Raw genomic sequence first — 18,455 nt, forward strand, 5'->3', positions numbered from 1 at the left:
AAAGGCGGTCAGGGGCGTGATGCTGATCACATCCCCCACACCCCCTATACGCCTTCATGGCGTGGTGCTAAGCACAGGGGAACACTTTACCTTTTTTACCTTACTTACTTTAAGAAGGAATACAGCACTACTACTTTAGTATGTTCTACGTTACAATTACTGTACACTCGTACATGTTAAAGGAGGTGTTTAAAGTATCGTCCTTCCATCTGGATGCAATAATGTACGTGATTCCGCATTGAGTTTCGAATTCTTTTAACACCTCCGAATCATCTCGGAATTTGTCACAAGCATGTAAAATTCTCTGTTCCAGTTTTTCAACCGTGTCAACGAGAGTGTTGTACACTACGCTTTTGAGGTGACCACAGACACAAAAATCTAAAGGATCCGGTGATGTCGGAGGTCACCGTACAGGCCCACCTCGACCTACTTATCTTTGATGATATCTGCATGTTAGATGTCGTCTTACAGCACCAGTAAAATATGCCCGTGCTCCATCATGCATGTACCACATACTCTAACGTGGATCAAGGGAAACATATTCAAGCAATCCTAGAAGATCATGCCTCAAGAACCGAAGTACCTCGGTCCATTGAGTCTTCTTGGAAGAATGTGTGGTCCAATGAGACGATCACTTAGTACCCCTAACCACACATTCAATGAGAAACGTTGCTGATCTGGTGTCTCATGAACAGCATGTGGGTTTAGTACACTCCAAACATGAGAATTATGAAAATTAAAAATGCCATCGCACATGAACCCGCTTCGCCTGTAAATAAAATGTTACTTGCAAAACAAAGGTTGAGTACAACCGGTTTTTGCATCCACTGATAAAACGTCACTTTAGGAACACAATCCGTATTACTGAGACACTGAACTCGTTGGAGGTGGTAAGGGTAGAGTGAATTGCGATGTAAAATTCTCCATACACTACTGCGGCTTACTGGCACTTGTGCGGCAATTCTCCTCGTCGAAGTTCCTGGAGAGTGTTCTACTGATTCCAACACCATGTCCCCAACTTCAGGTATAATGCGTGCAGTCTATCTGCTCTCCTACCATGTTCGAAGCTCCCATGTTTTTGGAGGCACTGATGTACTCTACTAAATGTGCGACTCTCGGGGTGCCTTCGAGCAGGGTAATTTTCTTGGTACAGGAGTGCAGCCTCCAGTTCAGTGCCGTTAGCCAAACCATACACAAAATGTATATCCGCATACTCTTCGTTGCTGTAAGGTTCCATTTTCACTGCGCAGTCCAGCACAACTGACGTGACTCCCACAGTACGATTAGAATGTGTACTGATTGTATCCATACAACGTCAACTCTCGGAAATGTTCTGTTTGATTACAACGCCACCTCACGGAAATGTTCTGTTTGATTACAACGCCACCTCTCGGAAATGTTCTGTTTGATTACAACGCCACCTCTCGGAAATGTTCGGTTTGATTACAACGCCACCTCTCGGAAATGTTCTGTTTTGTAAACAAATAGCAAACCTCGGACCGCGCAAGTGGTAAAGCACTCGGTGTTGACAAAATGCAATCAATGACGGCTTGTAACCACACATTCGCACACATTATTATCATTTTACCAACTAGGACGAGGTTTACAAACAATGAAGTCAGTTTGGGCTTGTAATCACACATTTGCGATTATCTCGAAAACGGTTAGTTTGCAGACCCATGTTTACCGAGACTCTTTTGTTTGTTTTATTATCGTGTACTTTCACCTGTGTCAGTTTGCGCTATTACTTTTGAGATAACCTGTATACAAAACCGTAATTTTACCTGTAATATTATATGTATGTGAAACTTGGTCCCTTACCTTGAAAGAGGAACATAAATTGAGAGTATTTGAAAATGAGATCCTTAGGAATATATTTGGGCCTAAAAGGGATGAGGAGACAGGTGGTTACATAATTTAGAAGTACATAATTTGCATACACATACATAAGATGCTTTTTAGAGATAATCGTCACACGTTTACAATGGAGAATTTGGATTTGAACTTGCTGATTCCAGGTGTTTAAAATGCATGTAATATTTTGTTTTTGTTACCAAATGTTTTTTTTTATTTTTGATACATATTTTCCTGTTTTTTATCACATGATTTCAACATTTATGACACACAAGAAAATAAATATTTCTAAGTTTTTTAGCACATAAAGTTCCGTTCCCTATTTATAATCAGCTGAGACATCTATTATTCAGCCTTATATATTAACTGTATGTAAGTAGTTGTATGATGATGATCATAATAAAATTAAAAATAATGTTAACAACTATTACACCATATTGTGTAGGTTAACGTATTTATTTTTAGTGTTTCATGTATGTTTGCAAACCTCATTAGCACCATTTATTTTACGACTGCACAGTTGGAGAAATTACAAGGTTTGTTGTAATTCTGACATTAAATCTTTGCGATAAAGCATCCCGAAATTCAACATTACAGGAAAAGAGAGACTGATTCTATATATTTAAAAAAATAATCTGTTGTAGATTGAGAAAGCAACTAATACATAAATATGAAAGTTTAGTAAAGCCAACAGTTGAACAGTGAATGATAGAGAAATGAGCTTATACAGTTTTGAAATTATTAAATTTGAATTTTATTTCCGTGCAAGCAAACCCAAGAGATTCTGGATGTAAGTCACTAATTTATAGGGATTACAAATAAGAAAATATCTGTTACCCTGAAACAATTTTTAAAAGAAAGATTAAATATAACTACTTGTATAACTACTTTATAATTTAATCAAGATTGTTTCAATAATTAGGCATGAGATCAAGATTAGTAAAAACATTTTTTTTTTTTTTTGCGAAGGTCAAATAAGTAATATTGCTAGTTACGTAATTAATTGACATTGATTTTATATTTAGAAGAACATCAAAGTTCGAACAAAGAGTCTTCCAAAACAGTGACTGCTAGTCAAATGAGGACGTTCGGTGTTTCACAACATTTTAATGTAAAATGTAAAGAAATGCAACTACCTGGAACCCAACGCTGTACTTCAATTACTGGCCGTCTATATGAGAGTTTGAATCAAGTCGTGGACGAGGCAGCCCGACCTTTTTTTTCCTTAGAAGATTTCAAGTTTTAGGAAAAAGAAAAGACAGTTTTGATTTTAGCTTTATACTTTGCTGGGACTTATCAAGCCACATTCGAACATTCAATTTTGATAAGTATACAATTGATTCTTCTAGATTTAAGTTAGATTTTAACATACTAGTTCATATGTCATCTAACATCTGTATAAACAGCTGCCATGCTTTCTAGCGTTCATGTCTGCTAAAACGGGGACGTTTAGGATAGTCCAAAACTAGGCCGTCATCGTTTTGAAAGCCACCGAGCAATATTAAAATACATTGTGTATGTTTTACCTACTAAGCCTATTCTTTATTTCTCAGCAAAATCTGTGTTATTATGTTGTTTATGTTTGCATATTATGTTATTATGTTACCATCTAATTTGAGTATAAGAGATAATAATTTCTTGTAGATTCTTATATAGATGTTTCAAAGAACAAGAAATGACAAAGGTACTTCCTTTCTTATAATATTATTGTATTTTTCATGGTCAAGTTGACTTTTCTTTCTTCAAAAACGTTTTGTAACAAAATTTTACATTGGACTTGGAATTTACATTCTGTCATATGAGTATCCATCCCATAATACCTTACCGGTTGTTCAAAATGGGAGAATTCCATATTTTCCGGAAAAATATTCTAAATGTCTTCCTTATTTTTTTCAGAATCTCCTGTTGATAGTCTAGGACCTTCGCAGAAATAAAAGACTTGAAACATTTTGTCATTTATAAATTTGCTTCTTGTTGGTCCAAATATGGTGGTGGTCACCATTTTGGACGTCTCTCCCCTATTCAATGATCTCTAAATTTACCTGATTTACATTTACGAAAACACTTTACAGTCATTAAGTATATTAAATGAAATTCATAAACCAGTATAGACCTTAATCTTCCATTGTTAAACAATAATATAGTGGTTTTACAGTGGATTTAATTCAATGTAATAAATCAATTACACGCTATTTAATTCATACCTTTAATATCGAGATACACTAACATACCTAGCCCTAGGTTGCACGGGAAGATAAAATTCCTGGATACAAAAAGGAAGAACATAAGTAAAGCTGTTATACAGAAAGAAACAATGGATGTTTCACGTGTTGAGGCCGAGCTTATTAGAGCATTTCCGTTGGTTCTGATCCCACACATAGTTATTTTAAATTTGTATTTTGCTTTCAGTACGGCCTGATCCACACCTGCCTTCAAGAGCTCGTAGTGACCAAGTTCGGAGAGGAGAAATGGAAAGAGATCATGTAAGTTTCCGCAAGGAAGGTTAGATGCCAGAGCATTCAGACTAAGGAGTTCCCTGAAAGAACGGTCAGATTTCGTTGTTACGTTCCATGCTTTGATATGAATGTAAGGAATTAACCGTCTCGCAAGGTACTAAATACTCAAACTCTTGGAGAAGTTCTACATCTTACAAACTTGGAAGCTAGCCGGACTCTTTTGCCTGTAACCACAATCTCCATAGCATTCTGTGTTTACCAGTACTTCGTCCAAACTCACGTTAGAATATATTAGTGTGGTACAGTGGCGGTGATTAGAGGAGCGTGGGAGAGTTTAATCATTTTTGCTACTCTTGCCCCTGCACTATGCATACCATATCTCTAAACTGTCCTTGTCCCCCAGTTCTGTCACCTCGCACTCTAGTTTTGAAACCAACCAGTGGTGTGACCCAACATAACATGAACACCCCGGTACCGTAATGGTAACATCGTTGTCTTGTATGTCTAGTCTCGATTAGCCTTTCTGTGCATAAAGTAGACTTAGAACAAAAACTCAGAACTAATGTAACACGCAGGAAATCACTATTTCCCTCATATGAAGGACTAAATTCTAATTTTTTTCCATTTGGCCCACATATGTTCTTAAAAACTATTGAGGCGATAAAAATTATTTAAGGGTCGCTCAAAGCCCGAAATACATTTTTCCATGCCGGCTAGGCTGTATAAAGTATCAAACAGTTTTGTACATACTTATATCATGTGGCCCTAAAACCTAAAACAAACTGGTTAGTTTTTATTTTTTTCTCAGTGTTCAAATAAATTTCTTCACTTTTATAATAAGATGAGACAAGTGTAACAAGAAAAACACTGGATAAAATCCCTGCAAGAGCGGTATTGACTGTCCCTTCTGGATATTGTATATAATCTTTAGATAACCCGTATAGCAATAATAATACTAGTAATAATAACAACAATATTATGTTTGTTATTATTATTATTATCAACCTTATTATTATTTTTATTAATAGTGAAAGTAGTAGTAATCGTCGTCGTAGTAGTAGGCCTATCAAAGGAACTTACGAACTATCTGCAAGACAACACGGACATAGCAGTGCGCGAGTGTTACAAACTTAAGACTAAACACAACTCGTACACGTTCTTTTATGTTGGTGTCAAGGTATCGGACATCGATAATATCCTCAATCCGGAGATTTTGCCGGAGAACATTTTGTTTACTTATTTACACGGGAAACTTAAAATGGAATATGTTCAAAAACACGAGGTGTCCAAAACGAAATATTTGGTGGATGATAAAACCCAAAACACAGGCTCTGACAGTAATATTGTTAAGTCTGGAATTAACTGACTAGCTAAATTGATGAACACTTCATCTTCCATAAAATATTTATACATATATTACCAGAACGTAAGAGGTCTTAATACAAAATATCTTTCCATAGAACAGAATATCTGTAGTTCCGTTTCTAGGATCGATAACAGATACGACGACTCATAAATTAACAACAACAACTATTTATTACTTCAAACGCTAAGTTACAAAGATGTACAATTTCTATAGCGTCTTCACCCCGAAATCGCCATACTACCGACACAGTCTATTCAATCCCGCGTAATGTGAGCATATTTGACAGTCCGCAACAATATCTTAGTTTTCGAACATTACGCGCTAATAATAATATTTCTTCTTTTACACATACACTAGCTAATGCTAAATTATCTTACATGAATATCCCCTTACATATTTTCTACATTTTTTTAGTGAGCATATCAGCTTCCAGATTTTCTGAATTTACATGTTGTAGATACACATTTCCATTTGCTACATCCAGTTTTAGAAAATTATATTTTCTATATATATGCTTTGATCTTGCCTTTACAGTGTTATTTGAGATACAATCAATTGTTGACTTGCTATCAGTTTTAACAATTACTGGTCTATTTACAAAATTTCTAACATCTAATTCTGATATTAATTAAGAATAACAAAGCACCTGGCATTGATTCAATACCAGCTGAGTTAATTAAATATGGTGGAAATTCATTAATATGTCAAATTCATAAATTAATTTGTTTGATATGGAATAACGAAGAAATCCCTCAACAGTGGAAAGAATCCATAATTGTTCCTGTGTTTAAAAAAGGTGATAAAATGAACTGCAATAATTACCGTGGAATTTCTCTACTCTCAACAACATATAAAATATTATCAAACATTCTTTTAACAAGACTAACCCCATATGCTAATGAAATTATAGGTGATTATCAATGTGGATTTAAACGTAACAGATCAACTACAGATCAAATTTTTCACATCAGACAGACACTTGAAAAAAAGTGGGAATATAATCAAAATGTCCATCAGCTATTCATTGATTTAAAAAAAGCATATGATTCGGTCAAAAGAGATAAATTATATAATATATTAGTATAGTTTGGAATACCTAAGAAGCTTGTTAGTATGATAAAAATATGCACCAGTGAAACAGAAAGTAAAATTCGTTTGGGTATTAATATGTCTGACAAATTAACAATTCATGATGGGTTAAAACAAGGAGATGCATTATCTCCATTGCTCTTTAATTTTGCCTTAGAATATGCTGTTAGGAAGGTAAAAGAAACTGAAGAAGGACTAAAATTAAATGGTGTGACTCAGTTGTTAGCATATGCAGATGATGTAGACTTACTGGGGGATGATGTGAATACAATTAAGAATAATGCTAAAATATTTTTCAAAACTGCTAAAAAGATTGGTTTGGAAGTTAACAAAGAGAAAGCTAAATATATGCTTACAGGCCGAAACCAAGTGTTAGGTAATAATCAAAATTTAATTATTGATAATATCTCGTTTGAACCAGTTTCCAAATTAAAATACTTAGGAGTAATATTAACAAATGAAAATTACATTAAAGTGGAAATAAAAAGCAGGCTTAATTCAGGAAATGCATGTTACTTCTCCCTTCATAAACTTTTGTCTTCTCGTTTAATATCTAAGGAACTAAAAGTTAAAATAGAAAAAACAGTAATTTTGCCTGTAGTATTATAAGGGTGTGAAACTTGGTCCCTTACATTGAAAGAGGAACATAAATTGAGAGTATTTGAAAATAAAATCCTTAGGAAAATATTTGGACCTAAAAGGGATGAGGAGACAGATGAGTGGAGAAGGTTACCTTATTTAGAACTACATAATTTGTATTCATGTCCAGATATTATTAGAATAATTAAATCAAGATGACTTAGGTGGGCAGGCCATGTGGCACGAATGGGAGAGGAAAGAGGAGTTTACAGGATTCTTGTTGGGAAACTGATGGTAAGAGGCATGGACGAAGATGGATGGACAACGTTGAGATGGACCTAAAGGAAATCGGTAGGTATGGAAAAGAGTATATAGATCTTGCTCAAGATAGGAACAGATGGAAGGCCTGTGTTGCTGCTGCCATGAATCTTCGGGTTTAAGAAGGCTAGAGAGTTAGTTAATTAGTTAATTCTGATATAAACCTTATGACCCATTTTATATCACACAAACCTTCACATAATGTAAACAATTCTGCCTCACAAGTATACAAAGCGACCAAATTCTGTAATTTGCTTTTCCAGCTGATGACTGAGTTTCCAACCTTTACAAGATAGCCAGTACGAGCACTTACTATTGCAGAACTTCAGCTTACATCCGTGCACCTTCACTTGAAAAATTTAATGCATAATTGCACGTACCTTTCAAATATCTATATACTCTTTTTAATGCTGTTAGATGTATTTCTCTTGGATCTTTACTATACCTTGACAATTGACTCACACAAAAGGTTATATTTGGTCTTGACCCTACAGATACTAGTAAGCCTAACATTTGTAAGTATTTTGTTTTATCAACTGATTTTGACTCTTCGAAATTATGTAAATCTTGGATCAAATCATCTGGTGTTTCACTGGATTACAATCATGAAGTTCATATTTATTTAATATTTTTTGAAATATAACTCGTTTATGACAACTGATAACCTTCTTCAGTTACAATTATGACCATACCCAAAAATGAACTTAAGCTATTATTTGAATTACAAAAGATTTCTGAATTATTTGCATTATCTTATCTATGCTTTCATTATTTGGACCTACTACCAAAAAATCATCAACATATACTCCTATGTAGAAAAGTTCTTTTACTTTCAGTTTATAGTTTTTACTTTCACTCACTTTCACGTCTTTTGAAACCTATTTTGGTCAGAACTGCGTTCAGTTTCTCATTCCAACAAAGACCTGATTGTGGTAAACCCATACAAACTTCTATGTAATTTACACACTTTGTTTTTATGACTATCTTCCATGAACCCTTCTCGTTGTTCCATGTATACTACTTCTCTTAAATGACCACATAAATATGCAGTTTTTACGTCGTAGAGTTTTACATTAATTTGTAATGTGCTCCCACAGTTACTGATTCCATTCTTATTACTGGTGAAAACGAACTCTCATAATCAAGCCCTTCTTTCTGTCAACTGCCACCAATCTTGCTTAATATATATTGTCCCATCCATGTTCTCTTTTGTACTAAATACCGATTTACTTCTTACGACTTTCATGTTCTCCTCTTTGGGGACTAGTGTCCAAACATTATGCGATTCTAATGCTGACATCTCTTCGTTCATTGCAATCTTCCAAATTTTCACTGTATGATGAACTCATAGCTTCATCAAAAGTTTGTGGTACGATATCTTGTGCAAAATGTGATTGTTCTCTTGCTTCTATCCTCTCAGATCTCTTCACACCCAGACTTTAAGTTGATCTTAATTTCTTTTCAATATTTCTTTGTGCCTTCTTTTTAACACTTCATTTGTTTCTCCTTTCTTCCGTCCACTTCTTTTATCTCCACTGCTATCTACGGTTAACTCATCTGTTTGTATTTCTTCTATGAATCTTCAGGTGTTAAGTCAAGAAATATGCCCGGTCCTCTTTCTTCTACCTTCGAGTCATACAAATGTACACTGCTGTTGCTATATTGCTTACTTTCCCTATCTTCATGATGTTTATACTTCAAGTTGTTGAATTCTAGTTGTTCTTCCAAATTAAAATTCACAGTTTCAGTGCCTGATCTACAAATTTTGGTACTCCCGCAAAAATAGTACCAAAGCCCCCAATACCACCATATTGCTAGCCGCCATATTGAATTCAACCCAAAATTATCAAATGGGCAGTGGGTGATGTGTATAGGCGCCTATTTCTTCAGAGATTTGAGGGAGGATAAGCTAAGGAAAGCATAAATACTGATTTATTTCTCTTTGCGGGGGAGGGGGTGAGGCAAAGATTTTTTTAAAGTTGTGACCTAATACTAACCTTTGAAAAATTGTAATTACCATAACTAGCTTTGACAACAAAACATTTATATCAGGCTACATCGAACTTTATTTGCTGGAAAAAATTCACTGTACTACCGTGTTTATGTAATTATACAACATAATACTTTACATGGAACTTTGACTTAATTTGATTGTTATATTCGTTATATTCCTTCCTACATTCCTTTTTAGGAGTTTGATATCTTCACTCATATTTACACAAAAATGGAAGGTCCAAGATACAATTTTCAAAAAGGCGAGGTCGATTTTTGGCGCCCCAACTGTTCAATCTGTCACCCCCTGCCTCAAGCACAAGAAAGACACTGAAACTGAGTGATTGACCCACATTATTGATTCTGCTTATTTCAGAGCAGAATCCTGCGTAATTTTCATTCTGTTGTGTGCGAAGTTTCTGTGTGCAAAAGTTATGCAATATGTTGAAAGTTATACATTGGGCCCCCTATAGGAAGAGCCAAACGAAAACTATAGGGGAAGCACCGACCCCTGCCCCCCTTCCCCCTGACTTTGCGACCGTGGTGATGTGATATATATGACATTGTTTTCTCACACCTGGAAAGTGATACATTGTTAAAATCATGCAGTCATAACTTTTTCCTGATTAAAGATTTGTTAAAAAAATCTTCACCACTGCATTTCAAGCGAAATTCCAGCCTGATTTGATTCAGTCCGACTGACACGCTGAAACCCAGGGTGGGTGATTTAAGGTCGGAATTTTTTCGGCTTTGATCCCGCATAAAGCGGCTACAGGGCCCACCCAGTCTCAAATCAAATGGTACCCGGTGGGGGTAAAGGCGCCCGGAGCGTGATGCTAATCAATCACCTCCAAGATGTCCTACATCGAAAATTAGTGAGGCCCTACCCCCTAAATGTGCCTTCATGGCACTGTGATTAATGCAAAGTGAAGTTTACCTGCATGTATAAGTTGTATTAGTTTCTGTAACACTGAGTAACTACGTTTATTTTTTACTTTCTCATATACGAACCCTCTACTATGTCAATGGCTGAGGGCCCGTTAGAGGCTTACTTCCCTCCAGGCTCCCCGCACTGCCGGGTTTTAGATCCGGTACTGCACAGTTGCCTCATCGAACACAGCGCTTCTAGCTTCATGTATTTGCTTCATTTGGGGGTTGAACAGTCTGTATGCTTTCCTTTTTCTGTAATACCCAACAAATTTTTCCTTGTCTCCTATCGGTTGAAATTTGCTTCGACACCACTTCTGTATGCCATACATCCATACACTTTCATATGTTTTACTGCAGGCTTCCGTCCGGTCCATCTTTCCTTAGCTGTTTTTTTGCCACCATCCTTGGTAGGGGTTCATTTTTTTTATGTTTACTGCCGTTGCAACCGCTTCAGCCCAAAATTCCATGGGTAACATTGTTCTTCCCATATCTAGTCACCTGTTTGCTGTCTCTGCAATACCATTACTTTGTAGACTGTATGGTAAAGTTAGCTGGTGATCTATACCTTCATTGTTAAAACAACTCTTGGAATTTACTGTTAGCAAACTCAGTACCATTGTCTGATCTTAGATCTTTTTTTACAATTGTTAACTTCCTTTTCATACTGGTTTTTAAATTTTACAAAATAATCAAATGCTTCTTCTTTTGTTTGAGAAAGTATACAAACACCCTTCTACTATAAGTATCTACAATAACTTACATGTATTTAGCACCACCCAATGACTCTCTTTCTATAGGTCCACATAAATCCATGTGTATCAAATCTAATGGTTTGTCACACACATCATTGCTTTGTTTAAGGGAAGTTGCACAATTTTGCCCTTTATGTATTCATCCCACAATTCTAATTTATCTGAAGTTTTCTTAAAATCTAAATCTCTTAATATGTCACTGTCCTTCAGTTTATTTAAGTATTTTTCATTCAAGTGACCTAAACTTCTGTACCACATGTATTTTCCATTTTGTACAAAGTTAAACATACATCCTTAATATGACTTACATCTGATCTTACAAAAGTTTCTAACCTGTACATACGATTCTTTTCTTTAGCTTCTGCTACTAACCTGCCATTTTTCTCAATTACCCTTGCACTCTTTCTGGAAAACAACACCTCATGTTCTTGATTTACCAAACCTCCAAGTGATAATAAATTAAAACGTAAATCAGGTACATATAATACATCATAAATACACACATCGTGAAGTTGGCCATCATTTGTGACTGTTGATACTTTAATGTCACCCTGCACTTTAGCCAAAATTGACTTTCCTTCCTCCGCAAGATGCATTTCACTCTTCACTTGTTTTCTATTTATCAGCCAGTCTTCTTTATTTGTCATGTGAGATGTACAACCACTATCTATACACCATACTTGCACTTCTCTTCTTTCTTTCTGAATGTTGTATACACTGTAAGCGGCTTCCATGTTGTCCTCGCATGTGAATCCTGTCTATTTCGTTTTCCCTTTGGTGTTTTAGTAGATGTAGATGTAAAGTATACGTAGACGGTCTCCTAGCATGACCTTTTCCACCTTCTTTATTGCGCCAACATTCTTTCAAAAATGTCATACTTTTCCACGTCTCCAACATCTTCGTACAAATTCTTTCTTTTTTCAATATTTCCTATCTCTTGCCTTGTATGCTTCTTCTGTTTTTCATTATAGTCAACCTCACTTCCTCTTCTTTTAAGGTATCTTGCACTTCTTTAATTGTCGCACCCCTTTGTGCTCGTAATACTGCTGCGAAGTTTTTATACTTTTGATGAACACCCCATACAATATGGTACATTGCTTCTCGTGTCTTAATTGGTTGACCCAATGCAGCATTTTTTGTTATTAGGTTTCGTGCTCTCAAAACATATTCTTCAGCACTTTCCTTCTCATCCATTTTTATACACTTCATATCCACACCGATATCTATTATTTTGTCCTGTATGTTTCCCGTGTGAATATGTTTGAGTTCATCCCACACTGTTTTTGCACATGTCTCGTTGATGAACAGTCCAGCCTGATCGAGCAATATGACACCAAAAGTTTAATCATTTTTCTTTTCCAACACTATTCTAGCTTTTTCTTCTGCTGGTTCGTCATTCAATATTGCATTCTTGTACAATCCCTTACTTAGCAGCACTTTAGTGCCTTGACATGATAGTTGACACTGCTCAGTAATTCTATCTTACTCACGTCCGCCATTCTGATAACCACGCTCTGCTACCACTGTTGTTCCGTTTCTAGGATCGATAACAGATACGACGTCTCATAAATTAACAACAACAACTATTTATTACTGCAAACGCTAAGTTACAAAGGATGTACAATTTCTATAGCGTCTTCACCCCGAGACCGCCATACTACCGACACAGACTATTCAATCCCGTGTAATGTGAGCATAGTTGCCAGTCCGCAACAATATCTTAGTTCATAATTATGATATTTATGCATTTACTGAAACCTGGATGAAAGATAATCAAGCTTATTTTGATAATAATATTGGATGATTATGCAGTCTAAGGAAAGATAGGTTAAAAATAAGGGAGGTGGCTGTGCTTTTCTTATCAACTCGAATCTTAACTATGAATTACTAGTTATTAAATTTTACAGTATGGAGTGTCAGCGGATTAAGGTAACTATAGGCAATGACAGTCCTATAGTCATAGGCCTACACTATATCCCTCTTGGTTCAGATACGTAAATGTTCAGTAACTATTTTGATATTATTATTGAGAAGTTTAGAAGTAGAAAAGAGATGGTAATTATACTTGGTGATTTTAACACTGACATCAATTGGGAGTTTGTTGGAAGGGATACCCCTCAGGTTAAGCCATCCTTAAATGATATGAACATTTCGGAAATGTGTGACTTTCTTGAATGTAAACATTACCGCAAGCCTTACAATTCAATCATTTCATTTTCTACTCTGCATCTCTTGATCACTAATATTGTAAATATTGAACTTACTTAAATTCCCTCTTTGTCCAAGGTTGATATATATCATCCTCCGTTTGTGGTGAATCTACCTTTTCATGGTCCTCCCACAAGTTAAATTATCAGAATCAAGCCAGTTTTTTTTAGATATGATTTTAAGAAATTTAATTTTCTTCAACTTTATAAAGATCTTGAAAGTAAGGTACCCTTCATAGATACCAGCCTATATTTAGATTCATTAGTAGAACTTTTGCATTTGTCTGTTGTTCAGGTCATTAATGATAATGTGCCAACTAGAAAGTCTACCGATGACGAGTTCTGCTGTTTCCAGTGTGTACCCAAGAGTCATGTTGACACAAATGAAATTGTGAGATTATAACATACACGGTATACAAAGGCCTTCAAAATAAGGTGTACAGGCCCATACCATGAAACACAACGGTGGACCAGTAGAAGTTCCGTCAAAATTGAAGAGGGTTGAGTAGGGACCATATCAGATTTTAGACCACTTGACATGGACCGATTCACATAGAAAGTGTATAATAAGGCTTACAGTCCCGTTTACCTGTAGCGTACCATCATATTAGAATTGGAGGCCCCCATCTGATCTTTATATTTGGAATCTCATTGCGAATCTTCTGGCACACGCCACAAAACATATTATCAAATTTATATAATAATAATTTTAAAATACTTATTAAAACCATATATAAAAATTTCACTCGCCATAATAATATTTGTTTCTGCTATTCCTGGATGTGAATATTTCAGTTAAGACAAAGCCATTCATTCTTTGTTTATAATATTGCCAGTCCTGACAGTCGTCTTTTTGACAAGGTCATTCGAAAGCGGTTTCTTGTTCACTTTAAAATGTAAAAGTTTATTTCCGCCGATGCAGGGGTTACAGGAATAGATTGAATGATTCTCAGAAAAAATGAAAATATTCGGATACGCCACACAACATATGTAAACACTTTTTTCATACGCATATGTTTGGAAAACAAGAACTTGTCATTCTTCAAACCGTCATCACAAAAAAAAAATCAAATTTAAGCAATGTTTAAAAAGTGTTTTCTTATTCAATGTTCTCAGATCACTCACATGGAACATGATTCAAAATTCCTCAGTATATAGGATGAATGCCGCGGAAGCTCAGTCGGTAACGCGTCTGACTACAATGCTCAAAGGTCCCGGGTTCGATCCCCGGCCGGTTGAAATCCGGGAACTTTTCTAAAGTTGGAAGCGGCCCTGGCGAAAATCCTTCCACAAACTGCAAGGACTCCAACAAAAAGTGAGTGATGCTACTGCCCTTCCGCACTTTCCTATCTATACAGGAGTAATGAAGAGTTTCCAACTCCCTTCTAAGTTGGTAGAAAAACGGAAGAACATTTCATTTGATCCCTTCGGTACCATGTGAGTGAGGTCCATGGCAGGTCTTGATCTCCCAGCGACAACCAAAGTATAGTCGGTACACTATCTTTACACGATCTATGAGGTTTTTACATTGCAATTTTGGAGTGCATTGGATAGTAATGTAACAGAATGTGTTAGGGTGACACACACAGCTAAGTATTTCTTCCAGTAGACATAATTTATAACAGCACAGTCCACTGTGTCACTGCACAAATCAAATGCTCTAAGCTGCATATTTATAAGTAATAACATTTATTGTAGAGAAACAGGGTTACAATATACCTCACAAGTAGTTGTCATCTACGCTAAGGACAATTAATGCACGGGTGTTAATTAATTTGCATATAATTAAGAACTAATTTGCATAATTTGAATAAATTTGCATATCATTAGACTACTTTACATTTATGTATCTGCATATTTATAACTTTTATCAATGTATAATTATTTATTTTATGAAAAAATATGTATATAGACGGTAATTAGCAGAAGTAAACACAATGCATATTATTTTATGTTAATTACTGTAAAGTATGTAATGCAGGAAATGTTAATATTTAATGTTTATACTATTGAAAATAAGAATTTACGGTTTATTCAACACAGTTGCGCAATACTAAATTTCCAATTATGATTTAGGATGATCCTGGTACTCGAACCCACAATATGTAAAGGTAATAATTATAGTGCACTAAAGAATAATAATATATAGCATGTAAGTTATTGAGACGAGCTATGTATAACGTGTGAGCTGAGTCTTATGCTAGACGGAAGACTGTGAACTGCGCGCAGGTATGTGCAGTCAGGGCCAAATGATGTCAGAACGCCAGAACAAAGAAAGAACAAGATTGACGAATCAGAACCGGTTTTTCCAAAGTCAACTAGAACTCAAGAATAGGAGAAAGATATGCAACGCTTTAGGGCAGGGGAGGGATTGAACCAGACAACAAAGGATGTCAGGAACTGCGCGGTCAAGGCCAAATCCCTGAAGCTATGCGTCGCTTGTAGAACCGGTTTCTGCTGCCAATTAATATTCCGTTCAAGGTTGCCCCCAGGGCACGGAATGGTGTAGCTCGGGTTTCAGGGTAGAACGGTAGCATGTCAGAACAGGCTTCTCTCAAATTAACCCAAGGTTTAACTAGAACACAAGAAAAAAGTATTTTGGGATACCCAATTAGATTGAAGAGAGAATTTTACCCTTACGAAGGACAACGAAGCTTACGGTTTTTATCCAAATTAGGAAGAAGGGAAAGCTATCTGGGAATGGACCTAAAGTTTTACTATTTGAATTTATCACGGGGAGTCGAACTTTGGACCCATTGATTATTGATGTAGCTATACCTTTTCCGCGCTTAGAAGGGACTGCACTGTAAACACAAGGGCAAAGGTATTACTCCGCCAGGCTTCAGCGATTGGATGATAGAAAAGCTTCTGCTGCTTCCACCACGTGTGAGAGAAAGTTGGCGCGAAAGCAATGTTACAAGCTACGAGAAATTAAATAAAAAGGAAAACTATAACTATTCACAAGATAAGCTGAACTTCTGTACTTAAGAATTTAATTTGAAAATATAAAAGTGTTTTACTTGCCTAAGCAGAGTCAGATAGAAAGTCGATTCCTTCCATAGATTCCTCCCCTTCACTGTTGGTGCCGCCGCTACTGCTATCAGCTGGATTGATAACAAGTCGGTCAACAATCGTGTCGCACATGTAATCTGATTCCCAGAAGCATTCCTCTTCTTTCTCCAATATGCAATACAATAAGGCGTCTGCCTTTGCCGGTCGGGTTTCTTAGCCCTGTGGTTAATCCTTAGAGGAAAGTCTGTTTTTTTAGAATTTACGGCAGAATCTACCTACACCTTAGAAACAATATGGCCTTCATTCACCCACGTTTCATCAAGGAAATACAACTTTCGCCCCTCCCGCCTGTATTCCCGTATTTTTCTCAGGTAGTTCCGGCGCCACAACAATATGTCTTCTCGGTCAACAATAATATTTTTTCTGTTGCGTTGCACAAACTCGAAGCTGATTTCTTTCAGAAGTGTGTGGAAACTTGTTTTCTTAAGGTTCGGCAGATCCGGATCACTATTCACACTCACCAACACTTTATTTATTGTTGGCGCTTCGTTCCTCTCAAAAAAGTGATGAACCTTACGGCGGATGGCATTTCTCGCAAACTCATCGCACTGAACTTGTAACACAGGCTTTTGACGTTGACGCTTTTTCCCTGGTGTTGTTAAAATGCCCTTATTTAGAACCTCGCTGCGCGCAGATTTTACACTCTTAACAGAGACACCAGTAAACTCAGATGTCAATTTCATCACGTCCTGGATAACCATAGTTGGATATTTCTCGCAAAACTTTGCGAACACATTCAATACAATTTGTTTCTCGGCGCTTTTCAACGGTTTCCCGCTGCAGTGTTTAACGTAGCCAACGCGAACATCCATCTCGCACAAATTGAAATTCCCTCCCGCATGCCCAGCCTTTACGCATGCGTGTTGTACCCAGAGTAAAAATTGTCACGTCTTGTGTATTTATGCCAACCTGGAGTTCATTTACATACTAAATATTGGTTATGATAATTCTAGAGTACGATAATTACAATTGTGTTGAAGGAATGTTCTATTCTTGCAAGTTAGAAAGTGGACTATATTTTGTTGCGCGTGGCAGGGTCTGTTGTTCAAGCAGACTCAACGAGAAGTGTTGCCAATCCGCCTATTCTTTTGCTAAAATTAGCTGTTTTGAACTTTTTGGTCCTGCATTGGTGACAATAATGGCTTTCAGATATTTGCACAGTAGTATCATACTTATTTGACTTCATTCAAAAATAGGCACGGCAGTGACCTATTTTTCGTTTGTTTATTTATTTTCTTTAACAGCAGTATTAATCCTTGTGGTATTGTTGCAGATGTTCCTATTCGAACGTTGTCTACGTCGCTGTTTGTAAATATGATGCTAGATTTTAAAAATTTTGAAAAATGGAAGAAATAAAGTGGCTGAAGTTCCATTTCGTTGGTAATTTTCGATTCGTCAAACCTCTTACGATTTTTGAGTAAATTAGACGAAATTCTGCACATATATTCTCTACGTCCATTGCAAGATAGGGTCTACTTCATTTTTTGATAGCATAAAAAAAGAAAATCGCGGATCCACGATATTGGATTTTTTTTTCAAATTCTCTTACAATTTTTGTCCAATTTGCGTGAAATTTGGAAAACTCTAAAAATGTATGCAAAACTACTCTAGTTATGTGAATATGTTTATACTACATATATATATTTAATAAAGCTACGGATATACAAAGATAACACTCGGAAAGAACTGGCCATTCAAAAAATGGCTTTTCTTGTGAGGGAAGTGAGGAGGAAAATTTGTATTCTTTATTCTATGAAAACTAGCAACAAATAGGGTATGACGTGTCCACATTGTGATTATGGTGATTATCCATAAAAAGCATTTCTACAATATAATGTAG

The sequence above is a fragment of the Lepisma saccharinum genome, unplaced genomic scaffold (genome assembly GCF_977018435.1).
Source record: "Lepisma saccharinum unplaced genomic scaffold, izLepSacc3.1 HAP1_SCAFFOLD_585, whole genome shotgun sequence".
Classification (NCBI taxonomy): Eukaryota; Metazoa; Arthropoda; class Insecta; order Zygentoma; family Lepismatidae; genus Lepisma; species Lepisma saccharinum.